General features: G+C 50.1%; 1 protein-coding gene across 9 annotated transcripts in view; it reads right to left on the reverse strand.

The window, feature by feature from the left end:
• The window catches only part of LOC137570379 (adhesion G protein-coupled receptor F5-like), a 271,619-nt gene that overhangs the window by 58,692 nt on the left and 196,466 nt on the right, over nt 1-16,461 (reverse strand). The window lies entirely within an intron of this gene.

The raw sequence follows: 16,461 nt of genomic DNA on the forward strand, positions 1-16,461 counted from the left end.
TAATACTTACCTGTCCCTTTAAAAGCCAGTTCCCACGCAATATCCTCGGAAATATACTAATCAGTTACAATGTAACAAAGCTATTACAATGTAACAACTTTGTTACTTTGTAACACCACCGCACCCGACGTCACTCGCCGCCACCGCTGCGTCTGCGCTGACCCGACAGAGCTCTGAGCTATATAGCTCAGAGCTCCCTAAGCATCTTTGTATTTGGGCTCCAAGGAGCCCCATTGGTCCTTAGCAGACCAATGGGGTTCCTTTAAATCAGAAGGAACCCCATTGGTCTGCTAAGGACCAATGGGGCTCCTTGGAGCCCAAATACAAAGATGCTAAGAGAGCTCTGAGCTATATAGCTCAGAGCTCTGTCGGGTCCGTGCAGGACGCTAAGTCCCCGCCGCCTCCCGCTGTCCTCCCCGCCTCTTCCACATGTCACCTACATGTCACCCACATGTGGGTGACATGTGGGTGACAGATGTGGGCGGGGCTGACAGCGGGAGGCGGCGGGGACTTAGCGTCCCGCACTGACCCGACAGAGCTCTGAGCTATATAGCTCAGAGCTCTCTTAGCATCTTTGTATTTGGGCTCCAAGGAGCCCCATTGGTCCTTAGCAGACCAATGGGGTTCCTTCTGATTTAAAGGAACCCCATTGGTCTGCTAAGGACCAATGGGGCTCCTTGGAGCCCAAATACAAAGATGCTTAGGGAGCTCTGAGCTATATAGCTCAGAGCTCTGTCGGGTCAGCGCAGACGCGGCGGTGGCGGCGAGTGACGTCGGGTGCGGTGGTGTTACAAAGTAACAAAGTTGTTACATTGTAATAGCTTTGTTACATTGTAACTGATTAGTATATTTCCGAGGATATTGCGTGGGAACTGGCTTTTAAAGGGACAGGTAAGTATTAATGGTTAATTAAGAATATTAAAGGACTTTTTTCGTGGTTATGTTTTTTGTTCAATTAAAATACTTTTTCAAAGTGTCTGTGTGTTTATTTACTTTTAACTCTTAAAGGAAATGGGTAAGGGGTACAAGTACCTCTATACTCATTTCTCCTGGGAGGGGGGGTGGGCATCTGGGGGACCCCTTTTTAAAGGGGACTCCCAGATGCCACCATGAACCTCCCCCCCAGGAAATCGCGGCCTCCACCTCCACCGCCCATCGGAGGTGGAGAAGAGCCCCTTGTCCTTGGATTGGACAAGGGCTCGGAGGGGGAGGGGAAAGCTTGGCTGCCCCTCCCCTTCCGAGACCCCCCAATCCATGGACCATGCAGGCTGGTATAGTCAGGGTGTGGAGCCCCACGCGGCCGGTGCTCCGCATTCTGGCTATTCCAGTCTGCATGGGGGACAAGGGGTTAAAGAGGTCTGGGAGGGGGGACCCCACGTCGTTTTTTTTTTAATATTTCCCACACTCAGAACAAAGTAAGTAAAACTCTTCCCACTTGGGGGAATCTATGAAAATAAAACACTATTGTTACCTGTGCAAAAAAAACTGACATTTTCCGCATTTAAAAGACATTTTTGCCCTTGAAACTTAAAAATCGATTTTCTCAAAAACTATAAGGTCTTTTTGAAAAAAAATTTTTTCCTCTTATTCCCACTGATCCCCTTAATATACCCTGTAAATTTGGTGTTTCTAAATTTTAAGCAGGCTTTGCTATTAACCGTTAAAGTCGGCGGGTTTTTAAATGTATCTATTTTTCCTTTGAAACTTTAACATCGATTTTCTCAAAAACTATAAAGTCTTTTTGAAAAAAATTTTTTTCCTCTTATTCCTTCTGATCTCCTTAATATATTCTCCAAATTTGAGGCTCTTAGCACTTAAGGGGGCTTTGCTATTAACCCTTAAAGTCGGCGGCTTTTTTATATTATACGGGAGCGTAGTATTACGCGATTACGGCAGACTGTGTAATTTCAATGGGAGTTTACTGTCTTACGCGTAATTTGTTACGCGTAAAACGTAACCCACGGTCTACGCGTAATTAATTACGCGTAATACCGTAACCTTACACGTAACGCTTACGGTGCATTTGTAGTGAATTACGATGCGTAATTACGCTAATGCGTAATTTCGGCCCAGCACTGAAATAAACTATTGTATCTATTTTCCTTCTCCTAAAAATGACTTTTTAAGATATTCCACTGTTTTATTTTATGTCTAAATCTAATCTGACCCTTTTTATCTCTTTCCTGCTCTCAGTACCTATTTTCTGCTAGGAAAGTGTTTTATAGTTGGAATTTCTTATCAGTGAGGGTCACACTGCAGTCACTTCCTGTCAGGACTGAGTCATCCATTTACATACCTGATATATAACTCTTTCAAGCAGAGAAAGAAAAAAAGGAACACAGCATAGTTATTAGTGTGCTTGGCACTGTACAAACCCATGTTTATCTCATCATGTCACATGTCGCGACTTCGCCTCGGGTATCCTTTAAGATAGACTTCAGCCAGCTAAGTAGGCAGCATCTCCCTTTAGGGCCCATTTCCACTTGTGCGGTGCGAATCACCGCGGTTTGGGTATGCGAATTTTCATGCGAATTCGCATGGATGACGATGTATGCGAATTTAACCATGGCAGTGCTGGTGTGATTTTCCATTGTTTCTATGCGAATCCGCATGAAAATTCACATGAAAATTCGCATACCCAAACCTCATGCGAATTTCCTATTAAATACATTGTATGCGATTCACATAGTAGTATGCGGTATGCGAATTCTGATGGCTCTGCCATGCAAATTTTTTTCTGCACAGAAAAATGCAAAGGAATCCTGACAAGTGGAAACAGTCCCATTCACTTGTATTGCTATGCGAATTTGCATGCGAAAAACGCATGCGAATTTGCAAACGAGATAAACAGAGGAACACCAAGAGCCCCAATAGTGTAGTATGTATTGACAAAGGGGGTAATGACAAAGAGTAATAGTTGTTATACTCACAAACATGGGTCACCAATAGGCAACCACTGTAAAGGCAGGTGGGGAGATTATCCTGACCCCACTCAGGAATAAGAAGTCGCTCTCTGTAGATAGTAGAAAGGGTCGCAACCCTCCACCAAGGGTGGATACAATATTATATAAGAGAGAACAGAGGCGCCAAAAGGATAAAAGGGGTTTTAAAGGAGCTTAAAAGCCAAAACTTGGTAATTAGAGGAGGCAGTGGTGGACTTACCCCCTCCAAGCAGACACAACACGACTGTACATTCAGTCTATTTATTAACAAACTCCAGATAAAACAAAGCAACGCGTTTCACGGGTCAGTGCCCGCTTCCTCAGGCAATAGAAAAAGGAGTTACAGCATCTAGCAAAACAAACGACACTCAGCGCCTCAGAGGTGTTGTGTCTGCTTGGAGGGGGTAAGTCCACCACCGCCTCCTCTAATTACCAAGTTTTGGCTTTTAAGCTCCTTTAAAACCCCTTTTAGCCTTTTGGCGCCTCTGTTCTCTCTTATATAGCATGCGAATTTGCGATAGTGGAAATGGGCCCTGAGGTAGCAAGAGCTAGGGAGTGAGCTCTTACTACCTAAGATCAATTGTGAGGTTCCTGGCATGTGGTGTGGGTGGCAGCTGAGGCGGGTATGTGCGGCAGTTCATTTTTATTCGTCGTTATTCCGCTGTTTCTTGTACCAGCGATCTCTGGTTCTTAAGGGGGCAGAGACTGCGGGTACTTAAGTGGTTACGCAACATCTCCCTACACAGGTAACTAGCAATTCCCATTAGGCAGGATCGCCCCCCAAAGGTAGCCAGTGACCCCCATTTGGCAACATCCCGCCTCCAGGCAACTAGTCACCCCTCATTTGGCAACAACCCCCCAGGTATCCAACAGGTAGCATTTAGCCCTCCCCCCTCTCAGGTAGTCAGAGTCCATACAAAAGCACTCCTTGGAAAGGCTCTATACAAATGTGCTGGCCAGCCTTCCTACCTGTTTTCACACTATTTTGGAAGTATTTGGCACTAAGTGCTTTTGCAATTAAAGAAAACCCAAAGAATCTCCAATGAAAAGATCTGTCAGATTTTTTGTATCTACTGTAAGTGACAGCAGCACAGGAAAAACGTAATTTATAGCTCATTTCACCCTGGAAGAAATTGACTTGTTATTTGTCTGTGGTTACATGTATTTTTAAATTTTACAAATGTTCATGATAGTGGTCCTTTTAAAAATGAATTCTTCTACATAAATGTAGCCTAGGCTATAGTAAGATTGCCAAAGCAATATATAAAGCCTTAACCTCCCTGGCGGTATGATTCCCGCGGCCTTGCGGCTGTGGGAGGGTTTTTTAACCTTTTTTTTTTTTCAGCATGTAGCTAGCCTAGCGCTAGCTACATGCTTCCCCCCTCCCTGCGGTGTCCCCCCGTATGCACCGATCGCCGCCGGCGCATATGCCCATCCGGAAATCCCGTTCTGAACGGGATTTCCATGAGAGCTTCCCTCGTCGCCATGGCGACAGGGCCGCGATGACGTCACCGACGTCATCGACGTTGTGACGTCAGAGGGAGTCCCGATCCACCCCTCAGCGCTGCCTGGCACTGATTGGCCAGGCAGCGCACGGGTCTCGGGGGGGGGGGGGTGGACTCTGATGCGGCGGGTAGCGGCGAATCGGCACGGGGCGGCAGTGATTGTGAGTAACATGAAGCTAGCAAAGTGCTAGCTGCGTGTATAAAAAAAAATATGCAGATCGGCCCAGCGGGGCCTGAGAAATCCTCCTGCGCTGCCTACCCCGTGTCCAGCACGGGGTTACCGCTAAGGAGGTTAGTGCTGCAACCCAAGCTTAAATCAGCACCAGGGAGTCAACCAGTCCACACCCGTATCCACCAAGGGTGCAGCAACAGTCCAAAGTGAAAGAAGACTGGGTCTCTACCTGGATTTTTAGGCCAATTGGCCAATTGTTTTTTGCGAATACCACAGTGCAAAAGCACTTTTGCACTGTGGTATTCGCAAAATAAAATTGGCCAATTGGCCTAAAAATCCAGGTAGAGACCCAGTCTTCTTTCACTTTAGACTATAGTAAGATTGCCAACACCCTGAAATGAAGCTGTCATGTGGTGGCCAAGACCATACAGCAGTTTAGCAGGACTGGGCTTCATTTAAAACATGCCTCGCTATGGTTGACCAAAGAAGTTGAGTGCACATGCTTAGTGTCATATCCAAAGGTTGTCTTATGCAAATAGATATAGGAGTGCTGGCAGCATTGCTGCAGAGTTAGAAGGGGTGGGAGTCATTCTGTCAGTGATCAGACCACATGATGCACCAAATTGGACTGAATGGCTGTTGTCCCAGAATGAAGCCCCTTCTAAAGATGAGGCAAAAGAAACCCCACAAAAAGTTTGCTTAAGACAAGCAGACAAAGGACCAAGATAAAGTTATTTGGTTCAGATGGTGGCAACTAGAGATGTCTCAAACCTCCGATTTTCGGTTCGCGAACCCTGTTCGCGAACCTCCGCGGAAGGTTCGGTTCCCAAAAAAGTCCGCGAACCGCAATAGACTTCAATGGGGAGGCGAACTTGGAAAACTAGAAACACTTATGCTGGCCACAAAAGTGATGGAAAAGATGTTTCAAGGGGTCTAACACCTGGACGGGCATGGCGGAGTGGGATCACGGCCGGCCCTAGACTTTTTGCCGCCTGAGGCAAATTTATAAAAAAAATTGCCGCCGCCGCTGAGCCGGAGGGGTAGCGGGCAGGACAGGGGTATTGGGCCTAGCGGTGGGGAGGGGGACGGACCCCCCCTCCCTCGCCTGGGTCCCCCGATCTGCGCTCCCCTCCAGCTGTAATAGGAAGCTGCCGATGCCCAATAGTAAGAGGCACGGGCGGGGAGGACTCACCTTATCCGCATTCCAGCGTGCGCTCCACTGACGTCACCTCCTGCATCGCCGCCCACTATATTGTAAGTGGACGGCGATGCAGGAAGTGACGTCAGTGGAGCGCACGCTGGACCGCGGATAAGGTGAGTCCTCCCCGCCCGTGCCTCTTACAATTGGGCATCGGCTGCTTCCTATTACAGCTGGAGGGGAGCGCAGATCGGGGGACCCAGGCGAGGGAGGGGGGTCCGACCCCCCTCCCCACCGCTAGGCCCAATACCCCCATCCTTAAAGGCAGAAATCACATTGCATGCTAAATTGCAGGCCTAAAGTGCTTTAAAACATCTTGCATGTGTATACATCATTCAGGGAGTGTAATTAGTGTACTGCTTCACACTGACACACCAAACTCACTGTGTAACGCACCGCAAACAGCTGTTTGTGTAGTGACGGCCATGCTGCACTTACTGCGCACCATGGCGAGGATTGCTCTTCCTCACTCTGTGATGTCAGGTACTGTCTGTCTGCCTTATCAACTTTCAATGGTTCTTTCTCTACCATTGTTAAATCTTACATCTATTTTTTTTACATTACATTTTCTACTTGCTGTTCAGTACCTGCAACGAGAATCTATTATGGAGGGCAAGTCTGCCATTGTGACCAAGGGTAATGGCGGGGGAACCCTTCCTGGTGTGATTCCGGTCTGGAGTTGGAGCCTAACAAATGGTCAGCTACCACCACACATCCATTGCAAGGAGGGCAGTAGGCATGCCCACCCCGAGGTAGTGACCAAAAATAACAATACGGAACTCGGGAGGCCCTGCTGTTTTTGAAATGAATTGACTTTAAATCCTTTAACGGGAATCAGTTATGGAGGGCAAGTCTGCCATTGTCACCACGGGTAATGGCCCGAAGTGGGAGCCTGCTGAGACCCATGCTGTACCTGCCCTGACCGTGCTTTGCAGACTAGGCATCTGTGGTCAGGTGGACCCTTGACCCAGCGGAAGACAAACCAAGTCGAAAGCATTTGCCAGGAATGTTTTATTGAGGGCAAATTTGCCATTTTTTTCAATTGTGTGAAACCGTTTGATGGTACTATAGTCTCAGTACCATTGTGACTAGTGACCACTGACCACAGGTAATGGCCGGGGGATCTGAGACACACATGTTAAAAAATTTCCAAACCGCTCACCCCGATGGCACTACGGTGGCATCAGCAGCTGACGTTGAACGGCATGTTGGCTGGCTGTCCATAGCTGGCGATACATGGCGCCGGACACTGCCCCCAGCTGTTTCTGAGGATGAGCTCCCTCTGCTTCTATCATGGAGTCGTCACATCCTACTCCTCTCTGACTCTCCCTCTGAACTGTCCCCCTGGTCATCTCCTCTACTGGGAACATACGTGGCATCCGTATAATCGTCATCATAATCCTCCTGCCCAGCTTCGCTTTCCTCAGAAACCTCCACAACTGCACCAACTTCAGGTGGTTCATCATCCCCCTCCTCACACGTTCCGTCCATACTATCGCCACCTAACTCAGACGTATGAGGTGGTGTACCTGCGCCTTCTTCTTGTTGTTGCAGTGGTGGCTGTGAATCAGTGATTTCACCACCACCACCAAATAACTCCTGCAAAGTGTCAAATGCAGCGGATGTGGTGCTTGTACTAACACTGGTGGCACTGGCTGCGGGAGATGAGGTGTTCTGTGTTAAATACTCAACCACGTCCTCACAATTTTGGGAAGTGATGGTACGTGCCTTCTTCTGAGCACTGTATTTTGGGCCAGGTCCGCATGAAATCACAGCAACACCACCTCGCACAGACCTGCCAGTGCCTGGTGGCCTTCCTCTGGGTTTGCCTCTACCTCTTCCTCTACCTGGTTTGTCCATTTTGTCCATCTCGGGGCGATGCTAGGTATATGCAGTGAGCTGGTTTCACTCAACACAACAGGTAGTTAGATGCAGTGTGCTGGGTTCACTCAACACAACAGGTAGTTAGATGCAGTGAGCTGGGTTCACTCAACACAACAGGTAGTTAGATGCAGTGAGCTGGGTTCACTGAACACAACAGGTAGTTATATGCAGTGAGGTGGGTTCACTCAACACAACAGGTAGTTAGATGCAGTGAGCTGGGTTCACTCAACACAAAGCTAAGTATATGCAGTGATGAAGTGGGTTAAGTAAACACAACAGGTACTGGGTATATGCAGTACTGGGTAGTACAATGTGCAGCTCCCTGGTGTCACACACACAGGTAGTCACTGAATGTGCTGGGTTGCTGGCAGTGGCACACACAGTATGAATTAGCAAGTCTGTGTCTGCAACAAAAGTGTCAGTTTGACACACACACACACACACACACACACACACACACACACACACACACACACACAAAGATCAGGATTAGCTCTGAAAAGAGCTGTTGAGGGGTGCTATAAAAGCAATAATAATCAGCCAGGAGCAAGCTAAGCAGCCAAGAACCTAACTAATCTGTCCCTAGGAGAATAATCTGCAGCAGCTCGCCCTAGTCTGTCTAATAGCAGACAGACGAGTGACTCTAATGGCCGCCGGAGGCTGCCTTATATAAGGGGGGGTGGGGCTTCAGGGGTTAGTGTAGCCTGAATGGTTACAATGTGCCTGCTGACTGTGATGCAGAGGGTCAAAGTTGACCCTCATAGTGCATTATGGGGCGAATCCCTGGAACCGTTTGCCGGCGAACCGTTCGCTACATCTCTAGTGGCAACCAGCCGAGGAGTACAAAGACAAATATTTGTTGCCTACATCCAAGCATGGTGGTGGGAGTGCCTTGGTTTGGGGCTGCATGAGTGCTGTCAGCATGGAGGAGCTAGAGTCAGGGATGCTCGGATACCCCTTTTTATTATTCGAGTTCGGTCGAATATTCGAGTCACATATTTTTTACTATTCGATTCGACCTCGGAATTCTTCTTCTTCTTCTTCTTCTTCTTCTTCTTCTTCTTCTTCTTCTTCTTCTTCTTCTTCTTCTTCTTCTTCTTCTTCTTCTTCTTCTTCTTCTTCTTCTTCTTCTTCTTCTTCTTCTTCTTCTTCTTCTTCTTCTTCTTCTTCTTCTTCTTCTTCTTCTTCTTCTTCTTCTTCTTCATAAATAGCTGGTGGCACATGGTGGAAGCTCCATTGTATGTGCTCCCTGGCAGTGGAAACACACAGACAGCAGGAGGTAAATTCAGCAGCAGGAGGAGGAGGAGGAGGATGATTGTGTGGCAGCAGGCAGTCAATGAGGCAGGCTTTTTTTTTTTTTTACAGCAAATTACACAGATATAGCTATTGTTGGACGTAATAGCTGGTGGCAGAGTGGCAGCAGAAGGTAAATCTGTGTACCCTGGCAGTGGGAAACACAGACAGACAGCAGAAGGGCAGTACACAGCAGCCCACTGTAGGTGTAAAATGTGTGGCTACAGGCGACGTAATAGTCAAACTGAACCAGGCTGGCTTAGTGAGCAGGAGCCAGGAGGTGGTAATGGGTGGTAAGGCATATTAACGATGGTTTTCGGCAGCCAGTTCATGTCCCCCTCTCGCCGACAACAGGGGCCAGGAACTCGCCTTCCACCCACGCCTGGTTCATCTTGAGAAACATCAGTCTGTCCACAGACTTGTGAGACAGACGTGAGCGTTTCTCGGTGACCACTCCACCAGCTGCACTGAAGCAACGCTCGGACAGCACGCTGGAAGAGGGACAGGACAGCACTTCCAGGGCGTACTGCACCAGCTCGCTCCAGATCTCCAGGCGCTTGACCCAATACTCCATGGGATCAACAGGGGCATCGCTGTCAAGCCCGCTGTAGGACCCCATGTAGTCAGCCACCATGCGGGTCAGGCGCTGGCTGTGACCGGAGGAGGATGCTGCTGCATGCACCTCCTCTCTAGTCACTGCTGGAGCCTCTACAGTCCTGTAGAGCTCGTTGTTGAGAGACAGCAGGTCTGTGGTGCGCTTGCTGCTGGATGCAGGCACCTGCTGCTGCCTCTGTGCTGGCTGGACAGTGGGGGTGGAAGGCTGGGGGAAGGCTTCCTCCAAGCGCTCAACAAGGGCCTGCTGCAAGCTCCTTATTTGTTGCGCTGGGTCTCCTCCTGCAGGAGGCAGGAACTGGCTCAACTTCCCCTTGAGGCGCGGGTCCAACATCATGCTGATCCAGATGTCCTCCCTCTGCTTCATCTGGATCACCCTGGGGTCCCTGTGCAGGCACGTCAGCATGTGCGCTGCCATTGGGAAGAGGCGGGCCACGTGTGCTGGCACATCGACGGCAGTGCTGTCCTCATCCTCCTCCTCTGCCGCCTCATCCTCTCTCCACCCCCTCACCAACTCATCTGCACTGTGCTGATCCCCCTCATCAGCAGCAAGGTCAGGGACCTCCACCAAGTCCTCCTCCTCCTCCCCCTCAGAGGTGGACTGTGCAGCTGCATGCCGCTCCTGCTGGGCCAAGGCTGCCGCTCCCTGTTCCAGCAAAGCATCGAGGGTCCTGTTCAGCAGACAAACCAGGGGCACCCACTCGCACACCATAGCATGGTCCCTGCTCACCATGTTGGTGGCCTGCAGAAAGGGAGCCAGCACTAAGCACATCTGCTGCATGTGCCCCCAGTCGTCATCGGGGACGATGGACGGGATGTTGCTGGTCTTGTCCCTTTTCTGAGCGGCAGATACAGTGGCCAGGGCAAGGTACTGTTTGACAGCGTGCTTCTGTTCAACCAGACGCTCCAACATCACCAGGGTGGAGTTCCAGCGAGTTGGAGCGTCAAGGATCAGCCGATGGCGTGGCAGCTCCAGCTCCTTTTGCACGTCTTCCAGGCTCGCAGAGGCTGCAGGCGAGCGCCGGAAGTGACGCACAACATTCCTTGCCGTTTCCCATCCCCTGGTAGGTGCGCAAGAACTTCTGCACCACCAGGTTCAGCACGTGGGCAAGACAGGGGATGTGGGTCAGGTTTCCCCTGTCGATTGCGGCAACCAGATTGGCCCCATTGTCGGCCACCACCTCTCCGACTCTGAGGCCTCTGGGGGTCAGCCAAATCCTCTCCTGCTCCTGGAGTTTGGCCAACACATGGGTTGCCGTCAGTTTGGTCTTCCCAAGGCTGACCAACTGCAGCAGCTCTTGGCAGTGGCGTGGCTTCACGCTGCTGCTGAGGCGGGGGGTTTGGCCAGGTGTGCCGGAGGATGGCAGAGGATCGGAGGAACCTGCTGCAGTTCCCCTGACCCTGCGGGGTGGCACCACCCACTGTGTTGCTGCTGTGCCCGCTGCTGCTCTCCCATCCTCACCCCCTTCCACCAAGCTGACCCAGTGGACAGTGAAGGACAGGTAGCGGCCTGTCCCGAAGCGGCTGCTCCAGGAGTCCATGGTGACGTGGACCCTTTCACCAACCGCGTGCTCCAGCCCTCGCTCCACATTGGCCATCACAAAGCGGTGCAGTGCAGGCATGACCTGGCGGGCGAAGAAGTGTCTGCTGGGGAGCTGCCAGTCTGGGGCTGCACAAGCAAGCAGCGCACGCATGTCGCTCCCCTCCTGCACAAGCGTGTACGGCAGGAGTTGGGAGCACATGGCCCATGCCAGCAAGCTGTTCAGCTGCCGCACGCGACGGCTGCTGGGAGGCAGAGCCCTAACCACTCCCTGGAAGGACTTGCTCAAAAGGCTCTGGCGTCGCCTTTTGCTAGCACGGGAATCAGCGGAGACAGCAGAGGAGGCCACTGAGGACTGGCTGCCAGAACAGGCCTCAGTGTCGGCAGCAGGAGTTGCAGAGGGGGGAGGAGCAGTGCGTTTCTGCATTCCTGCTGGTGGTGCTGGAGGAGCAGGAGGGCGGGTGGCTGCTGTTGCTGCTGCTGCTGCTGAAGGCTGTGCAGTGCTGGGTGTGGTGCCACTGCCAGCACCAGATGCCTTCAGCCTCTTGAACTCCTCATTCTGGTGGTAATGTTTAGCAGCAAGATGGTTTATAAGAGAGCTGGTGCTGAACTTTAAGGGGTCTGCACCTCTGCTCAACTTCCGCTGACAGTGGTTGCAAGTGGCGTACTTGCTGTGAACTGTGGGCATGGTGAAAAATTGCCAGATTGGTGACGTGAAAAACCCCCTACGGACTGGAGCCGCTGCTGCCTGTCTCCCTGTGGTGGTTGGGGGGGGGGGGGGGGCTTGGGTGCGGCTGGTGGTGGTACTGGCAGATGCTGCTGCTGCTGCTGCTGAGCCTGAGACACCAGCAGGCTGTGGGACCAGCCTACTGATGCCAATGCTTGCAATGATGCGCCTCCTTGCAAGGCCCACAAGCGCATCCTCCTCCTCCTCCTCAGAGCTGCTGATGATGACATCCCCAGGTGCTGGTGGTGGCACCCAGTCTTTGTCCGTCACCCTGTCATCATCATCATCATCCTCCCCCTCCTGAAACATGTCCTGCTGGGATGATGACCCCCCAAACTCCTCTCCTGATGCGTGGATGGGCTGCTTGACTGTCGCCACAGTCTTGCTGTCCAATCCCTCCTCCCCCAAAGTGCCCATCAGCATCTCCTCCTCAAAATCGCCAACAACAGCAGACAATTCCCTCATGGTTCCACCCGTGCCTCCACTCTCTTCCCGTCAGGCCCTGCACCCGGACAGCGCTGCTGCGCACGCTGTATGCCGCTGTGACCTCCATGATTGAATGATCAGAATACAAACGTGCAGTAAGCAAAGAAAGCATCTACCACATGGGGCACGTGAGTAATCTGCTGTTATGCGGAAACAGGCAATGAGCAATAAGGAACTGTTGCATATTTAGGGGACGTTGTCCAGTTATGCTACCTGTCAATTCTTGGCTCAACTGAAGATTGTGCTATGTCTGCAAGCTAACTGGTTGTTGCTCGGCCTGCAAGGGTTTTGCACTGTATGTGCAAGTAATGAGAGTGTAGTTCCTTGTGAAAGAGGCGTGCATAAAGAAAAGCACACGGGTTGGATTGAAGATTAGTACCTGCTTGATGGTGGTTGCTGCTAGCACAAGGGACTTGCAAAAAGAGGCCTGAAGAAAAATTATTACCGGTACTTGAGGTGCACCTCATAGGTCCTATTTTTGATCCCTAGGCTGGCGCTTGCGAGAGTTTTAATTGATTTTATTTATCATGCTGTGGTTTTTTGTACAATTGTTAATAAATTGAAGTTATATTGATATCCAGGCTCCCTATGAACTTTGGTGATTAAATTCCCTCATGATGCCTGGGGTCAAAAGACTGCTGAATGACAGGTCGCCAACTTGTGACGGTGAACTGGCCTCCTCCCCAGGCCCTGCTGGGCGGCTGCTGCAAACAGGGGTGGTGGTGAGGGTGGAGGCCTCGGATGCAGAGCTGATGGCGGGCTGCTCATCCTCCGTCATCAGTTGCATCACAGTGGCTGCATCCTTTTCCTCAATGGGACGTTTCCGACCCGGCTGGAGGAAAATAGGAGCAGGTACTACACGCTGCTGCTGTGTCTCTGCAGCGTGAGTTGCAGATGCTCCTGCTGGGCGCCCAAGGCGTCCACGGCCAGTGGCTATAGGCGGAATTTTAGCCACTGACGCAGCTGCTGCTGCTGCGAAACTGTGCATGGTGGCGCGGCTTGCCACAATGCTGCTCCCTCTCCTACTGATTCCCTTGCTGCCCTTCCCCTTGCCCAAACCGCGCTGGCTGCCACTTCCAGACATCTTAGATGTTTTTGGCGTAAACAAAAAAGTTTTTTAAAAGGGCGGGTGAAAAAGTGGGGTACTTTAATGGAGTGGGTTGGTGGGTGAGGTAACACTAATCACTAAGTGATTAGATCGCTAAGTGATTACTAGTACAGTACAAATACAAAATACAATAATCAGTAATCAGTAAGTGTGAACAGTGAACAGTGAGTGTGTCCCCTAGTACACTAGTACAACTAGAAAATACAATAATCAGTAGTAATCAGAATCAGTAGAAGGAAATAGAGTGTGTGTACACTACAGACAGTGCACGCACACACACACGCAGGAGCTAGCCTATGACCAGTGAGTGTCCCTAGTACACTAGTACAACTAGAAAATACAATAATCAGTAGTAATCAGATGATTCAGTAGAAGGAAATAGAGTGTGTACTGTACACTACAGACAGAGCACGCACACACACACGCAGGAGCTATGAACAGTGACAGTGAGTGTCCCTAGTACAGTATAACTACAAAATACAATAATCACTCAGTAGTAAAGGACAAGACAGGACAGAATACACAGCACAAACACAGGTATAGATGAGAAATAAACTAACAGAGAACAGGAGGACAGCTGCCCACACAGGCAAGGCCCTGAGGCCTAAAGCTCTAAGCTTGCCTGCAGCAGCAGCTGTCTCTATGTAACACACAAGCTACTAACTAAAATACAATCTCTATCTAGCTAACAACAATATAGGTGTGTATAGCAGGTGTATGTGAGCAAAAACGCTAGGTGATTGACCACAATAGAGCACTTGCTAAGCCAAAGCACAAAGGAGCAGATCTCTCTCTGTACAAGTCAAGCAAGGACGGAAAAACCTAACATGGCGGCCGTTATTTATAGGGTAGGGGCTGGCCAGGGTCCCCCTCTGTGATTGGCTGCCGTCAGAGGGCCTGGAAGCCCTCTGATTGGCTCCAAGGACATCAATCTGGGCTATGACGCTATTCGAGCTCGGTATTCGACCTCGAATAGCGCTGTAATATCATCACACGTGTCAGGAGAGGTATATAAACTACAGGTGATCCCAAAGTATTCAAGTCCAAAGCTAATTTGAATAGAAAAATCTATATAAATCTTTAATTGTAGAATAAAGTATCACAATAACAATATATAAAACATTAAAAACATGAGGAAATGGCCATCCCACCACACATACAACCAACTCACACAGCACATGTATACAGCCGGCCACACAAACCGATCAAAATGTTAGTTAGCTTGCAAGCAATTAGTATGCTGAATAGTGGATGGAAGTAGACAGTAACAAGCTGGAGCAGATGTATAGAGCACAAATTGCTCTCCTGTCTGTGGAGACATGCACTCCAGGTCTGATCAATTCATGAAGGCAGAGAGCCGCAGCAGCAATAGTAGCAACAGTGGCAGATAACAAATCAGGTTATGAACACAGTCTTGACAGCAAAGACCTGTGTGGAGACATCTCACCCATCCGGCATGTCAATAGGCAGGATCATACCCATGTGTAGAGACCAGAGATGAAGCCCGATTCTGGATGTGTCCGTAGGTGGCTGCTGGCTTAGCTCCTATATGTCCCATGGATCGATGTGTCAAACTGCAAGGACCACAGTGTGGACTCTAGTTCTAGTGCAGGCAAGTCTCTGTGCGGTGGTCGCAAGGGATAGCGACTAGGATGGAACTGTACTGGTGTGGCTGCAACCCGTGGTGCATGTGCACATGTCACCTGGATGGTCAGACGGGGAGCCAGTGGGAAGAGCGTGGCGGGATGGCGTCTCCTCCAAGGCCACAGCCCTTACTAGTTTCGCCGAGTGTCCGGCATCATCAGAAGGCGTGTCCTCGACTCTACCCCTCACATGTTCAAATGTGGGGAAGGAACCAATCAGGCGCCGGGAGCGGGGAGCGGCATCCAGAGGCGGCGCGCGCAGTCCGGGGGAGGAAGCGAGGCAATCCGCCCCCACACACGTCACCGCTGGGCTCCGCCCCTGCATCACACGGGACCTCCGGAATACACTTGCATACACACAGCACATTCAGCAGCATCTACACAGACCGCAAAAGAACGCCTTGAAAACGTCTCAACAACAAGCAAAAAATAGAGGTACCAGAAGCGGCATAGTTGAGGAGGCATGGTGCATCCAGGCACACACATATGTCCTGCGCTGGATGCATATACGTACCTAAACGCTAACGCGTTAAAAGACAAAAGATATATATTAATGCTTCAATATGTTTGGACAGGGAGTAGGCAACGTACTCATCAAGGCCAGAGGTGAATCGCGCAGATGGTAAGTGGACGGGTTAGGGGGAACAAGGGGGAGGCAGCAGACCGCAAAGCATCGCTTAAGATCCTATATAGGTAAAAAGTGGGCAAAACTAACAGTCTCATTGAGGCCTGGGGGTTCGCATGCTTTCAGCTCGTAAATCCATCGTGATTCGCGCTGTAAAAGCAGACGATCAAAGTTACCCCCACGGATCGAACTATGTATTCTATCAAGTCCCACAAACCTAAGTTTGTTGCTGCTGCAGGCAGAGCATTGTCGCACATGTCGTGCGATGGGGGTCAAACTTTTAACATTGCCAATATTTTGTAAATGTTCCATAATACGCCTCCACAGATGTCTCTTAGTTTTGCCCACCTCGAATAGCGCTGTTTGCTCGAATAGCGCGAATAGTGAATGGGATATTTGAGTTCACTCGAGTAGCCCATTCGAATAGCTGCAGCTATTCGAGCTCGAATACCGAGCTCGAATAGCTGAAAAAGAGCTCGAATATTCGAGCTCTGCTGAGCATCACTGGCTAGAGTTCATTGAACAAACCATGAATGCCAGCCAACATGTACTGTGACACACTGAAGCAGAGCATGATCCCTTCCCTTTGGAAACTGGACCTCAGGGCAATATTCCAATATGTTTGCGAGCAGTGATGAGCAAAACTGTTAATATTCTTTTCGCATAACATCTTGCAAAAATAATGTTTAATTTAAATTTCAAGTAAACAATTTTGGGAAAAACTCC

This window comes from Hyperolius riggenbachi, chromosome 4 (assembly GCF_040937935.1).
Source record: "Hyperolius riggenbachi isolate aHypRig1 chromosome 4, aHypRig1.pri, whole genome shotgun sequence".
Lineage (NCBI taxonomy): Eukaryota > Metazoa > Chordata > Amphibia > Anura > Hyperoliidae > Hyperolius > Hyperolius riggenbachi.